Here is a 15258-nt window from a genome sequence, read left to right as displayed (position 1 = left end):
TTTGTTTTTTTCTGTTTGTTGTGTGTGACTGATTAGGAAAACGGAAGTGCTTCGGCCAAGTGATCATTTTAGTCATTACATACAATGCCACAGGAAACCCACAAATCTCCAGTCTTCTCTGTTCCTAACCTGTTCACCACAAGCTTCACTGCTAAGTTCCCCAAATAGTATCTGAAGCCACTATGTGACTCCCAGGGATGTTACCCAAGCCACTCTTCACCATTTGTGACTGACTGCCTAGAGTTCTTCTGGCCACTGGGGAGGCAGAACAATAAATCTACAGCATTAGAAGTGATGCCAGCCAGAGATAATGCCAATTGTCATGGATACTCCTTAGTCAAGGATCCAATAAAATTTATAGTCCACCATGTGCGCAGGAAATTTTTAAGCAGGCTGAAATCAACATAGCTAGTTAATATATGATTAATACCAGATACACGTGTTGTCCTAAGAGAATCTCTCATTTAGTTACTCTCTCTGTACACACTCTCATTTTATTGTTCCAAATCAATTAATACACTTTCCTTTAGATCCCAAAACAACCACCACAGAAATGTTGTTACTTAGAGAATGATTATTCTAATGCACATAGAATAAAATATGTGTGTGCATATAATTTACACTTCTGCTGGGATGTGTATAATGTGATCAGTATATGTAATCTCAATCTCATATGAACCACAGGAAACAATTTGAGTGACTAGTTTCTTAATTTTCCCAAGGATGTGGTATTTAAGAGAAAGAAGTCAATTTGTTTTATACAGAAGATGCTTTAGGGGCTAGGATTGTGGCTCAGTGGTAGAGTGCCCAGCATCACATTAAAAAACTAAACAAAATAAAGGTACTGTATCCATCTACAATTTAAAAAAATTTTTTTAAAGATGCTTTTGGTCATCTATGACCAAAACCACAACCAAGAGAAGGAAAAGATACTAAGTATTGTAATTAATCTTTCTTTAATATATAAAATGTGTGAGAAATCTATGTTTCCACATATTCTTAGGTACTTATCTAAATTATGGTAAAAGTAAAACATACAACTTGTAGAGAGGTCTTTATATTCTTAACATTATAATTCACTGTGAATATGAATGAGTAACTTAAAATATGAGGTCAAACAATTTAATTTAAAGGTTTTTTGAAAATGTTTTTGTTGTTAACAAAAAAAAAAAAACAAATCCATTACAGTGGTTCACAGTTGAATGTATTTTCCAATCACAAACACATATTTCTTGTCAAACTTTATTCAAAGCACTGTGTTTTCCATCAAAATATCTGTATTGTAATTTTAATGGATGGATTCTTCACCTAGCAGTGTTTTGATTAAGTAATTATAGAAACTGTCATTTCTATTATTTTTCTTTTATTTTTTCATAAATAAAATGCAATTGAAATTTATGAGTGAATCTACAGAAATTCAGGACATAAAACAATACCTAACGCCCTTTCACCAAAAATCAACACAAGCTCAGTAAATTTGTAGCTGTGCTCTATATACTCTATGTAATGGATAATTTGAATTGCCAACTTGATTGGATTAAGAGTAGCCAATTACTCAGAGCCTTAAGGGAGTGTCAATGAGGGTGTGTCTAGGAATGATTGGCAAGAAAGCAGCCGTAGATGAAAGCTCCATTCTTCTTGAACAGGTTCCTGACTGCTGCTAGATCATCTGAGGATATCGGACTCGCACTTCTTCACCCCTCCAAAGTAGACTCTGCCAGTGATTCTGCAGAAGCCTTCAGTCTCGGACTAGGGTAGCACCTTTGAACCCTCTTATTCTGGGACTTCTGCCTCTTGGACTGTGCAGCTACTGGTTCTTCTAGCTCTCCAGCCATTGTGGACTATCCAGCTTCTGGATGCAGAAGCCAAACTGATAAATTTCTTCTTATAATTTTACTTCCTGTTGATTCTGTTCCTCTAGAGAATGCTGACTAATACACCTAATATTGCCTACAGTGTCAAGGAAGGGAAAAAAAGAAGCAAACAAAATTTCCTACAAGAAAAATGTTACATTTTTTATTGAAGAAATAAAGGAAAGTAATTTCTAAAGACAGGATAGCTGATTACTCAGATGATCAAGCCCTTGGAGAAAAGAGGAACCAGCATTAGACCAATGAGTCATTGTATCACCTGCATTAGCTCATTGTATTATTTATCTATCTATCTATCTATCTATCTATCTTTTTATTTATTTATTTTTGCTGAAACACTGAGTGCCTTCCTGTAGCATGCACACTCATATATTTCATACTGTACAAATGTAGACTGTGCTTTTGGAAATATTTTGGGAAAAAAAAATAATGTGGCTATTAGGAAAAATAAAAGTGTTTTGTAAGTTATACCATCCTTACCAGCTTAGAGCCTAATTAGATAAGTAACCTGAAATCTGCACAGCTGTCTTGCTTTGGGAAAGAATCTCACATCATCTCCTAAGAAAACCTAGGGTGCTACAGCCAGGAGCCATCTTGAGAAGGGACCTACTGTTGTTTGAATTGTTCTAGGGATCAGAAACCCTGCACATTCCCATCTCTGAGACTCCACACACGTTCTGCTATTATGGCTTCAAGGGTATCTGCCTCAAGAATCCAATGTGGCCCAGCAGAGTGACCGTGATATAAGCCCAGGGTGCCTGCACTGTAGGGATGAGGGTTGGGTAGAACACAGAGAGCAGAGGATGCCCCCACTGAGAATCAGGAGCAGGTCCTTGCCCCCTGAGAACAGGGTGTGACCAGGCACATGTGGACCCACACCAGTGCTGGGACCAAAGGCAGGTACCCCCACAGGGTTCCAGCTGCCCCTCCTCACTGTGCTGCACTCAAGTGCCTGTTACTAACAAGTTGAGGAAGGTGCACTTTGTTTTCCACGCATGCCTTGCCACAGTGACATGGTGAGAGGACCCTGACAACCCTTGGCTGTCTGTCCCCTACCCTTGGGTACATGTGAATGGGGATGGCCAAATACAATTCATGAAGGCATTCTCCGGAGGATGTGTCTTGGGTGTTGATTCGTTATGCCCAATTGGTTCTAATTCCAGCTGGGTATCATAGTGCTGTCCTCCTGCAGCTTCTTTGGCTGTGATTAATGACTTTGAACACAGTGCATACAGTGGCAGAATTGGAAAGACCCACTCTGTGTTCTAAACAGAGTGTGTACTCACTATGTGGCTAATCCTTTAATGGGTGTAGGGGCCCCTATGGTGGATCAGGCCACTCCACAAAAGTTGTAGAGACACCTGATCCACTTGATGCACAAATCTCAACACAGGAGAATAAGAAATATGAAAAAATCAAGGTAATAAGATGCTTCTGAAAGAACATAATAACTCTCTAGCAGCAGATCCCAAAGAAATCAATACAGATCTATAATTAATACACATTAATTAAAATTTTTAAATAAATAAACAATAAACCCTCAATAGGAGAAACAAGTAAAACAGAACTTGTTTGCATCTCACATGCAATATCTACTTGGGATAATGCCAAGATTTACTATGAAAGTATAATCTTTATAACTACATACAAATGAAACAGGTTTTTGTTTTTTTGTTGTGTTTATAATGTGTGTTTGATTTTTTGGTAAGTGGTGCTAATGTTGATCTATTTTTGCATGGTATGATTGTGCTTGCTTTTCATGTAGACATTCTCCAAAAATGGGGTTCAGCTACTCTCAACATGGAGAGGTTGTGCATTTCATTTCCATGTGTTCTGAAGTAAACAGAGTATAAAACTTTCAATAAGCATTATCTACGACTCCTGAGTTATTTGCATTGTTATCAAGTAAGAGATTCATGGCCAAAGTCAGTAATGACTATCTCTGGATAATTTATCATTGCCAATACCACAGAAAAATATTTATATTATTTTAGGCACCATATAAATCATTTGCAGTTCAAAATGGTGGGGAAATAAAGCAAAGGAACTGACTCATTTTCATTTACAGAGCACAAATTTATTATCTAGTGACTATCAACTTTTCACTTCATGCATATTCCTCAAAAGGAAGTGCAGATATACATGTGAAATCTTTCTGAGGGATAAATTCTTTTAAAAATCCAACAAGTTCACTGTCCTCTTTACCTTTTGAATTCCCCCCAAATGGGGTTCAGCTACCCTTAACATGGAGAGGTTGTGCATTTCATTTCCATGTTTCCTGAAGTAAACAGAGTACAGAACTTTCAATAAGCATTATCTATGATTCCTGTGTTATTTGCATTGTAACCAAGTAATAGATTCATGACCAAAGTCAGTAATGACTATCTAAGACTGAAGTAAAAGAAAGATATACTTACCCTGAAATTTTATGTTAATGGCCATTTATTTTTTGGTCAGTAAATTAACTGAACACATCTTTGGTTCCATATTTCTATTCCATTGCTTGCCTTTCTTGATTTGTCAAGAATTCTTGGTATACAAAAAATTTAGCTTTAGCTTATAATATGTACTAGAACTATTTTTTTTTCCAAAACTAACACCGAAATGTATGTTTTACTAAATTTGCTCATGCTATTTCATCTTCTGGGTTCCCAATTTAAAGCAAATCTTTTATTACAACATATTTCCTAGCTGATTATTTTTTAATACAGGAGAGATATTGAATTTTGAACATTAATTTTGTAACTTTCTTTACTTTGCTTATTTATTGTTTCTAACCACTTCTTAGTTGGCTGTGAGTGTTTGAATCATGAAGTTATCTCCCATGCCAAACATAGTATTTCCCATAATGATACCTCATTTCTATCTTATACCCAATAAGACTTGATGACCCTCTTAAAATGTACTTTGAAATAATGGTGATAATAGGTACTCTTTTAGACTTCCACCCTTAATAATCATGAAAGTTACAAATTAGATGCTTTAAAAGGGAAGTAAGTAGAAGTAAAGAAAAGAATTTGCCAGGCAAGTGTGTTATTAAACCAGGAAGCAGGGCACGGATAAATAGTGGCCGTGTGCTCATGATTCCTCTTACCACAAAAAATTACTATCATGAGCAGTAACTAAATGGAGGATGTATTTATTTCCATGCCAAAGTCAATGAAGGGTTGCATTTCTTATAATATAGTCAACATATTAGAACAGTGTAAAAAACCTACCCCTCAAATTATGTTAAAATTAGTTTATTTAATTATTCAATTCCTAGGAGAGGGGGAGGAGTTCATTGTGGACCACTTGCCTGGAATGCATAAGGCCTGGTGTTTAAGCTACACCATTGCAAAATAAATAAATAAACATTCAGTTCCTAAAATCCATTACTAATACTTAAATTTTACCTCTGACTTTAGGTTTTTAAACAGTTTTTGATCTTTATGTTAAAACATCATAATTTCAAGTTTTTTACCATTCCCAATCTAGATACAATATACATGGATATATACAAACATGCATACATATATATATATGACAGCTATTGTATCATCTCCCGATGCACAAACACCTCCACCTCTTAACTGATACAGTACTAAAAATAGGCATCCTCACATAACTTCCATTTTAGTGCAACTGTGATGCTATCATTTGATTCTAATTGTTTTCTATCTTCCTAAGTTTTCTATAATTAGCATGGATTATTTACGTAGCAATTTTTAAAATATAAATATGCACAAGGAAAATTTAAAAGCATCTCTACTCAGAAATAGTTACTTAATTTTGGTAAATGTCTCCCAAACTTTAGATAGAACAGCTAAATGTTTATAAATTGTCCCTGATCAGATAAGGATTATGGATGCTTCTTGGCTTACCATGGTTATGTCCCTATAAACCTGTAATAAATTGGATATATTGTAATTAAAAAATTCATTAAATACACCTAAACTACAAATGTCATCGCTTCACCTAGCCTACCCTAAAAGCACTCAGAACACTGGCATTATCTGATAGTTGGGCAACCTCATCCAAAACCAAGGTTTTCTGATAGGAGGTGATCATGCAGTTGTGTGGCTGACTCTGAGCTGCAGCTGGTTGTGCTGCTCAGCATCACCAGAGCATATTACATATCACTACCTGGAGGAAGAGCAAAATTCAAAACTTCAAATACTGTTTCTACTGAATGCATGGCTTTTATTCTACCATAAAGTCAAAAAATTAAGAGGAGCTATCATAAAGGAGAAAACACCTATAATTTTTGCATTTTCTTATGTACTTTCTTTATACCACATAAAATACAATTTTTTTCTAGGATATAAGTATGATAGAGATGAGAACATACACTAGTCAAAGACAGAAACTTTCTCTCATCATCTATGTGCATCTAGAAAAATAATTAAATATAATTTGGATGAGTAAGAAAGTAAAATTATAAAATTGAAAGAATAGTTTCATAGATCTGCTGAAATATTAATTAGGTCAGATTGCTTCTCAACCTTTCTATCCTTTCTTCCATGTTTGGCCATGTGACTATTTGTTTTCAATGAGTTATGATTATAATACTTTACCTAATACAAAAAAGAAAAATATAAGTGAAAACATGTGAAATACATACAGATATACACATTAAAATATTAATGTAAATATTAATCTTTTAAAAAGAAAACGAGAAAGTCATATACACAGGATAATATCAATCTGCTAAATACATTGTAAAATCCAAGGTCAAAGATAGAACTCTTAAATATATGTTTAGTAATAAATCCTATCAATTTAAAAATGTTTTTTAAAAGTTAAAAGAAAAACTAATGTTAGATGATCCTTCTAAAAAAAAGATCACAAAAACTACATGTTGGTAAATTATGACTGACATTTAACAATGAAATTCTCTTCTTGTTAAACTACTCATATCCAGCACTTGGTACCCACATAGGATTGGTTCTAGGTCTCCACACTGCTACCAAAATCAAAGATTGCTCAAATATCTTCTTAATTATGATGTAACCTTTGCTTATAACCTACACATATCTGTCCATATACTTTAGCTCTTCTCTACATGACTTCTTACACCTAATACAATGTAAACATCATGTAAATAGTTGTTATACTGTTTAGGAATAGTGACAAGAAATGCATATGTTCAGTACAGACAAAATTATTTTTTGAAATATTTCCCATTCGAGGTGGGTTGAATCTGAGGATGTTGAACCCACAGATAACTAACTATACCTGAGATAAGGGGGTGAAGTAATCTTGTAGCATAGAGCCTCACAGAATTTTAGACCTAAAGAAACCTTAAAATTTATTTAACCTTAACTTTCTTACTTTGTTTCAAAATTTTTTATGATAATGAAACTAATTTTAAAAATTGATTTTTATAATACTGAGGCTCATGACATGTGCATCTGTTTCTCATGGCAGTGTTTTTGTTATCTTTTTTTTTCCTTTTTTTAAATTGATTTTATTATTTTTTTAAATACACGACAACAGTGGAATGCATTACAATCTTTATTACACATATAGAGCACAATTTTTCGTATCTCAGTATATAAAGTATGTTCACATCAATTTGTACATGCACCTTTTTTTGCATTACAATTCTTTATACACATATGTACCACAATTTTTCATATTTCTGTTTGTATATAAGGTATGTTGACACCCAATTCAAGTCTTCATACATGTACTTTGTATAATGATGACCATCACATTCCACCATCCTTGCTAATCCCTTGCCCCCTCCCTTTCCCTCCCATCCCTCTTCCCTACCTAGAATTAATCTAATCCTCCCATGCTCTCCCTCCCAATCCCACTATGAGTCAACCCCCTTATATCAGAGAAAACTTTCAGCATTTGTTTTTTGGGGGGATTGGCTTGTTTGGTTGGTTGGTTTGGTTTTGGGGGGTTACTTTTTGGGGAGCAGGAGGTTTTGTTTCGTTGTGTTCTGATTTTGTTTTTATATGTTTGTGGTAGTGGGGATTAAACCCAATGACACTTCACCACTGAGTCACATCCCCAGCCTTTTTATTTTTTTAAAATTTTGAGTTAGGGTCCCTCCAAGTTTCCCAGGCTGGCCTCAATCCTCCTGCCTCAGCCTCCTGGGATTTCAAGTGTGTACAACCAATCTGGCTCACTTTTAAGGACGTGAACCTGCACCTCTCAGAGACTGCCTGCTAACAGTGTGAATGGGTGTGTTCCCCGGGGATGGTGAACAGATGAGACATCATCTTTCTGGTCTTTGTATAGTTCAAGAAAAATAAAATACAATAAACTTTTATATGCACTTGCCACTATTGAAAATAATACTGTATAAAAATCAAACTCAAACTTAAAGGAACAGAGTGTTTAACAAGATAAAACGAGTCTTTTACATCTATTGTCACTCTGACCAATAGAAATATAATTTGAGCACAAAATACAGCCATGTATCTATATCTAATTTTCTAGTAGCCACATCTAAAAAGTAAAAAGAACCAGGTGAAATTGACTTGAATAACATATACTTATCTAACCCAGTATACCTAAATTGTTATCCTTCTAGGGTGTATTTAATATAAAAAGTTAAAATACTTATGCTTTTATTTTCACATGTTTTGTGGTCTGAGTGTATGAAACAAGAACACATCAATTCAGACTAACTATATTTCAAGTGTTCAATAGACATCTCTGGACTGCGGTTTTGTTTTTCCTAACATTCCACCATAACCTTCTACAAAATCTTTGCTCCTGAAAATATGTCCTGTTACACCTCAGGAAGAACTCACCTCCCCTCTGCATGCCATTTACCAAAATGTCTGTATTAGGGATTGTCAAGAGCCATCCATGGGCTATGTGTGGACTACATCAGCATCGCAGCCAGTGAAGAGGAGAATCTGGTGTCTGGGAACTTTCAGTGGAAATTTCCTGTGGCCGAGATCACCCAGACACACTGTGAGCCCTGTTCAGCTCTGCCTGGTCCCACACAGCACTGGAGATGGGGTGACCTGCTGTAGCCACACAGCCTCTTAGAGATGGGTGTAACCTGCCAAGATGCCCATCAACCTGCTGACTGCAAGATATCATAAAGCAAGACTCCATCCCTGAAACCTTATCCCTGCCTTTGAGGTACCCCCTTAAAGCAACCATGGGAGCCATTTTCCAATTGTCCAGCTTCAGCTCCTGTGTAAGCTGAATCTATCAGGTACTCTGCTTCAAAACTCTTTCTGACTCTGAGTCTTTCATTCTTCACTATTTCTAACTTATTTTCTCTGGTGGCTTATACCCTTCTGGGCAGGAAAAAAGGACCCCTAGGGAGTCACTGGTAGCCTCCCCATAAGAGATTTTCTTTTTCATAAACTAACATACTTGGACATACTATAGAATACGAACTGCTTGACCCATATCTTTAACAGGACATGCTAAAGACAAATGTTTCATTGAATGACAAACTCTGTAATCTCCCAGCCTTCTGTATATGACTGGACAGCTAGAAGCTTTTAGGAAATGGGGAGGGGAGGCAGCTAGAAGCTTCTTCCTGAGCCCATCCGATGACTGTCCATTCATATCTCAAGCTTTCTAGTGAACAAGCACCAGAGTTAATTCTGTGACAGTTAATTCACTCAAATAGAAGCAATGAATATGTTCTTATTTCTTTTAAGAGCCTGTAATCCCTAATGGTCAAAGCAAAGGGGACATAAAGTCCAGTTATTTTTGGCTCTTGGATTGGCAGCAATTGCCCTGATTCTCAATCAACTTTCTACTTCACTGCAGCTAGAAGATGAAAAATTCTGGGTAATCACTACACTGTTGAGAGCATCCTCTGCCCACAAAGGCTGCTCGGCTCAATAAATGACATGGTGATGGTTCCAGGCTGCGCTCAGCGTCCCCTTGGCTGCTTGAAGCCCATCTTGCCACCTCCACTTTGGCCACCTCTTCTGGGCACCTGAAAAAAACTGCCAGGTCTTCTGAGGCTCCCACTAAGACCCACAAGGGTGCCAAGCAACTTCTGGGGACAGGAGGGACTACTGACAAAGATGGAGGAAGCATACTACAGGGACACAGCCACATCAATGTTTATAGCAGCACAAGTCACAATTCTGGAGCCAACCTAGATGCCCTTCAGTGGACGAATGGATAAAAAATGTGGCATATATACACAATGGAATATTACTCAGCAATAAAAGAGAATAAAATCATGGCATTTGCAGGTAAATGGATGGAGTTAGAGAAGATAATGCTAAGTGAAGTTAGCCAATCCCCCCAAAAACAAATGCCGAATGTTTTCTTTGATATAAGGAGGGTGATTCATAGTGGGATAGGGAGCAGGAGCATGGGAGGAATAGACAAACTCTAGATAGGGCAGAGGGGTTGTAGGAGGAGGGAGAGGGCATGTGGTTATTAATGATGGTGGAATGTGATGATCATTATTACCAAAGGCACAGGTGAGGAGACACGAATTGGTATGAGTATACTGTGTATCCAACCAGAGATATGAAAAATTGTGCTCTATATCTGTAATAAGAATTGTAATGCATTCTGCTGTCATATATAAACAATAAATAAATAAATAAGAAAAAAAGATGGAGGAAGAGCTACTGTATGCAGCTCTGTCTTTCTGCAACCCCATGATGTCTAAGCTGTAAAACTACCACAAAGATCTTTCCAAATTCTATTGGAGGTGAGAAGCATGCTTTTGACAGCCATACCAGGGGGTGAGCAGAATTTATGCCTTAGAGAACAAGTAAATGAATCAGCTACAGACAGCCTCAATGACACTGCTTCTGCAAGGCTCTGACAGCCTGAACAGGACCCTCAAAGGCTGGAATGGTTCTCACTGAATTGTCACCAAGACTGACCACAGAGTCTCAGAAATCAAAGAGGAGGAGAAGGAACAAGACCAGGTGGAATCTATCAAGAGCCGACCTATAAGCACAGCAAGAACTGGAGCAAGAATGGAAAGAATCTCTGTTCATTGTCCAGAAAAGCTACAGCCAATGAGCAGCTGCTCTCCATCCTTGTCTCACTGGAGTTTGCTGTCCTGGGATGCCCAATTTATCAAAATTTATTTTGAAAGTGTTGAACTTCTTGTCGGAAACAGAACCTTGACCTTGTGCATGAAAGGTGTTAGGGATGTGTAATAAGAGGAAGGAAGGAAAGTGGAGAGAAAAGAGGAGGGGAGGGATGAGGGAGAGAAGGAGTGGGGGAAGGAGTGGGAGGAGCAGGAGGGGGAGGAAGTGGAAGGGAAAAGCTAGGGGGCATGTTGCTATGTTATGTGGATCATCTTCTTGGGACCCCTTTTGCTAACTTCCAAGTTTCCTTTTTCTTATAAGGTATTAATAGTGAAAGCGGAGCCTAAGTGGGACACAATAAAATTGTTTTTCTTCTCTGCATTGAACTTCATCTTCTATATGACTCTTGAATACCAAAATAGTCAATTGATGAATCGATGAAGTGCTCTGTGGTCAGGTCCCCTGACCTTCTCCCAGTTCTACCAGGATGAACCTAAAAGCTCTAGCGCTCTCACCCTGAGAGTCACTCCTTGTTGTTATAAAGTTGTCTTTAAGGCTTTCATGGTTCTGTAAGGATGAATGACAAACTTAAGAGACAGATTGTTTCACTGCAAGAAATATTATTGAATAACTCCTAGTCATTTGGTGGAATCCTGAAAAAATCCTCTTGATGACATTATATTTTGAGGTTTGAGCTTTTTTCCCATTGATTGAGGGGGGAAAGCATTAATAAAAACTGATCTGGATAGCCCCACTTGATTTGGAATTAAAAGAAGATAATTTCTGTGAAAATGGAAGGCTAGAAGGAAGCGAGTGGTTATTTATAGAGGATGGGGATTATGGTGGGGGAACTACCTGGAAATAAGGTTCCCCTTGGGAGGATACATCAGGAAGTCCAGTTGATGATAGTGTCTCCTAGACCAGGGTCCTTGATCTCAGTGTCATTGTCATCTGAAGCCAGGTAATTCCACATTGGGAGAGGTGCTGTTCTGAGAATTGTGGGCTGGTTAGCAACATTCCTGGACTCTATCAACAGGTGAAAAACTATTCCAAATATTCCCTATGGAGGGAATATTTTCAAAGAACCACTACCCTAGAGCCTGGAGCCCACAGAATGATCCCAGTCATAGTCTCCAGTTTCTCAACTCCTCAGTTTTTAAATATCCAGAAGGAGAGTCTAATGCTTAATAAGAAGGGGACATACAGCACTCACAGGCTGTATTTGGGTGTTGAAATAACTGACCACTTCAACTCTTACAGATTAAATATTAGGGCTGGCGAGAGTATCTGAAAGAAGGAAAAGAGCAACACAGGAAGAATCCAGAGGTTAGAAGTAGGTAGCTCCCAGGAATCAAGCCAGAATGGACCCACCTGGTGACAGAGGCCAGTGGAGTCACTGGGAAATAGGAAACAAAGGTGAGACCTGCCCCTGGCAGTAAGTACAGGTAGAAAGGTTGCCCTATAGGCAAGAATGACATGGGAGCAATGGGAAAATCCAGGGACAGTTAGAGGGAAAAGAGGGACAAAATCGTATGTTCAGTTCCCAGAAGAAATTCCTCCAGATGGCAGCTTTCATTTCAACCTCTTCCTCATGGGATTGGAGAAGCTTTCAACTTCCAGCATCACCAGATAACCACCATCACACCTGGGCAATGGCTGTGGTCTGGCCTTTGGAGGGCCTTGGGGAGAGCATGGGTGGCATGTACCATATCCTGAAAGTCCTGCTTCATCCATTTGTCAGTATTTGCCTAAGAAGCACAAGTACCAAGGTAACAGGTTATTGGCAATTTTTTAAACTCAATTCTAGCCACCAGGAATGAGCACAGTAATTCAAATTGTGTATATATTTGAATTATACATATACACAATTTGAATTACTGTGCTCATATAAATATATATATATTTAATATATAAAAATATATATTTTTAATATATAAAATATATTATATATATATTTCCCTCCCCCCAAGGGGCAGAGGCAGGGAAGGTGGCAGAGTGGCTCTTTGTCCAAGCGGCCACGTTCATTTATACCAATAGTTTACAATAGGTCATTGGTACCATGAGGAGACTAGGAGACTATTGTTTAGAGTATCAGTAAGGTTGCTTATTCTGCAGCTGCATTTCACAGTTACAATATGCAATGTTAGGAGCTTTGTGCAACTCTCAAGAAGGTCCACTGTCTGAAGTTACTGTTAGGCAGGCAGCTCCAGGAGCACTGGAACATGATGCAACATTGTAGTTATCAAGCAAGCAAGTTCCTTTATTCCCAGAAATTGTATACCTAAGATTAAAGTCAAAGCTGATAAGACTCTAACATGGAGGGCATTACCATAACAACCAGGCATCCTATGCCTGTACACAAAAACTTTCCCAAGCACCAAACATGCCACAGCTATGCAGTCATCAGGAACCCCAGTCCCAAATACAAAACCCCTACAGGTACCAGGGATTGAACTCGGAAATACTCAACCACGGAGCCACATCCCTAGCCCTATTTTGTATTTTATTTAGAGACAGAGTCTCACTGAGTAGCTTAGCTTTTTGCTGAGGCTGGCTTAGAGTTCACAATCCTCCTGCCTCAGCCTCCCTAGCCACTGGGATTACAGGCCTGTGCCACCACACCCTGCTGAATCAAAATATTTTAAAATAAAGATTTCGAAAGTTTTTCCAAAGTTTTGATTCCTTGGGATGATTGCCCTAAATGCAAATTACACCTGTTGGTCCTTATGAGAAGAACTCTCAAGCAACTCTACTATATCCCAACAGTCTCTGGCACCCAGATTCTGCATTGAATTAAAATGTTTTAAAATTTGTATTCAAATATATCTGAGAGTTAACAAGTATAAACACATTTAAAATTTATATTATAAAGCACAGAAGTGAACAAAATTTCCCTCCCATTTACTGCCCATTAATAGTAAATACCAACAAGTATAGTCCATAAATGAATTTATATGAGTCTCATAAATAAATCCCTACCTCTAAAATATATTCCTTATAGAAGATATTATACCATTTTTTTGATCATTTGTGCCACCAATCCTGACATTCAAGTTGAGAAGTTTGTCAAAATTTCTTGAGTCATACCCTAAGGCAAATGTAAGGTCTATTTCTCTTTGTAGACCTCTCGAAAGGTCTATTCCTCTTCAAGTTAAAAAAACAAACAAGGCTAAAAAAGTACTTGTTCTCTTATTTATTTCCTCTGATATATTTTGATTGAACATCAGTCATTTCATTCTCCAAAGCTAAACTCTATTGCTTTTAGTCAATAAATTTATCTTCAGTACTTACAAAAAATGTTTTTAAGTTCCATTGACATGGTACCCAGCCTTGAGCAAGCAAATATTTTCTTTCTAATAGTATAAATAAATATTAAAAATAAAATTTAAAGTAACAATTAAAAATTAAATGCTTGCTATTATGATCCTAATAGTATTCAACAACAACAACAATAATAATGGACTATTATTGTTAATATATAGACCTTTTTCTCATCTTTTCAAGATATTCCTGGAAGACATTTAATAAAGGACGTGCTCTAAAGTAATTAGAAAACAAATAAATGGCCATCAATTCAGCTGCTTAAAACAACATCACTTTATTATTTCAACTTCCTTGGCCACACATGGTCCACACATGGGTCTTCTGAAATCAAGGGATTGCCTGAACTGGCATCTCAACTAGAGCTCAGTATCCTCCTCCAAACTCATTCAGGTTGTTGTCAGAATTCAGAATGCAATTGAAGCACTGAGACCCTCCTTAGAAACCACCTTTCTCTGTAGACAATTCACAGCATGCTACGTTTCTTCCAGGCTAGAAAGAGCATGTCTGCTAATTACCATCCCCACAAAAACTCAACTGCTTAGGCCAAGCCTACATGGGAGAATCTCCCTTTTAAATGGCTCAAAGTCAACTGATTACGGACCTTCATTAAATATGCAAAATCCTTTTGCCTTTGCTATTAGTGTAAGTGATTGCACACGTATTTTGAGTGATGAATAAATGGGTGAGTGATGAATGAATATATGTAATATTAGTAATATAAGTGATATCCTATCTCACACAAAGACCCTGCCTATACTCAAGGGAAGTCCCGTTAGGTAGGTTATTGGGAATCATCTTAGAATTCTTCATACCACCTTGAGTTTTAGAGCTAGTAGTAAAGACAAATTGTTTGGATATATTCATCTATTCACTCAAATTAGTATGATTAACAGTATCAGCAATATGTGTGGCATCACAATAAAAATTTTAAACATGCAAAACATGTTTATTTAGGAATACATACTACCCTTATTAGAAACATAAATAAATATATAGGAATGAAAAAAAAGAATTTGAGTATAGAAATTACTTTCATGATAGGAAAAGAAGGAAATTAGGTTTATTATTAGTTTGTTTCCTAACTAGGT

The 15258-nt window shown here is 37.2% G+C and overlaps 1 protein-coding gene across 1 annotated transcript in view; it reads right to left on the bottom strand.

Annotated features, from left to right (window-relative positions):
- Window positions 1-15258, bottom strand: part of Pxdnl (peroxidasin like) — a 454066-nt gene that overhangs the window by 249368 nt on the left and 189440 nt on the right. The window lies entirely within an intron of this gene.

This window comes from Urocitellus parryii, chromosome 7 (genome assembly GCF_045843805.1).
Source record: "Urocitellus parryii isolate mUroPar1 chromosome 7, mUroPar1.hap1, whole genome shotgun sequence".
Taxonomy (NCBI): domain Eukaryota; kingdom Metazoa; phylum Chordata; class Mammalia; order Rodentia; family Sciuridae; genus Urocitellus; species Urocitellus parryii.
The sequence above is the reverse complement of the archived record's forward strand: the minus strand, read 5'-3'. Positions and strand labels throughout refer to the sequence as shown.